This window comes from Tupaia chinensis, unplaced genomic scaffold (assembly GCF_000334495.1).
Source record: "Tupaia chinensis unplaced genomic scaffold, TupChi_1.0 Scaffold000244_1, whole genome shotgun sequence".
NCBI classification, from domain to species: Eukaryota; Metazoa; Chordata; class Mammalia; order Scandentia; family Tupaiidae; genus Tupaia; species Tupaia belangeri.
Genome location: NW_006159722.1, coordinates 374,869 through 375,409, shown reverse-complemented (window position 1 = coordinate 375,409; position 541 = coordinate 374,869). Strand labels below are relative to the sequence as shown.

At 41.6% G+C, this 541-nt stretch overlaps 1 pseudogene; it reads right to left on the bottom strand.

The window, feature by feature from the left end:
* LOC102472958 (pumilio homolog 3-like) overlaps positions 1 to 174 on the bottom strand; it is a 4,264-nt pseudogene extending 4,090 nt beyond the window's left edge.
* Between the last annotated feature and the right edge of the window lie 367 nt (positions 175 to 541).

Below are 541 nucleotides of genomic sequence, written 5' to 3'. Positions count from 1 at the left end.
CTTGTCCAGAGTTGGGTGATCTGCTGACTTGTAAAGCTGGAACGTGTTCCCGTAGAGCTCCTCTGTCAGCATGTTCCTCTGTTCCAGGATGGCTTTGTCATTGTAGGCGTACTCCACGATGGCCGATGCTTCTGCGTGTCGCAGCATCTTCCGCACGTGGCCTTTAAAGCTTCTGATGATCTTGCAATCTTGGTTTACTTCCATACATGAGAAATTTCTTAACAATATTTCTGGAATATTTGGCTTTACTTAATTCAACCAAATCACTTCGCAGTTCTTCGAAGGCCTGTTTTCTCTGTTCTTCATCACCATGTTGAATGTAACACTGGGTCACCCGTGTTGAATTGTGTGCAAATGCAATAGTTTTAATTTTTCCTTGAATCAATTTCTGTAAGTCATTCATCAACTTTACTCTTTTTTCTTTGTCACAGTCTTTCCTTCTTAAAATCTCCCAGATCTGCTTGGACCGAGCGACAATGTCATAGTTGGTTTATCATTAAGTTGCCTGCTCTGCTCCAGTTCTTTCTTCTTCTTTCTGAAA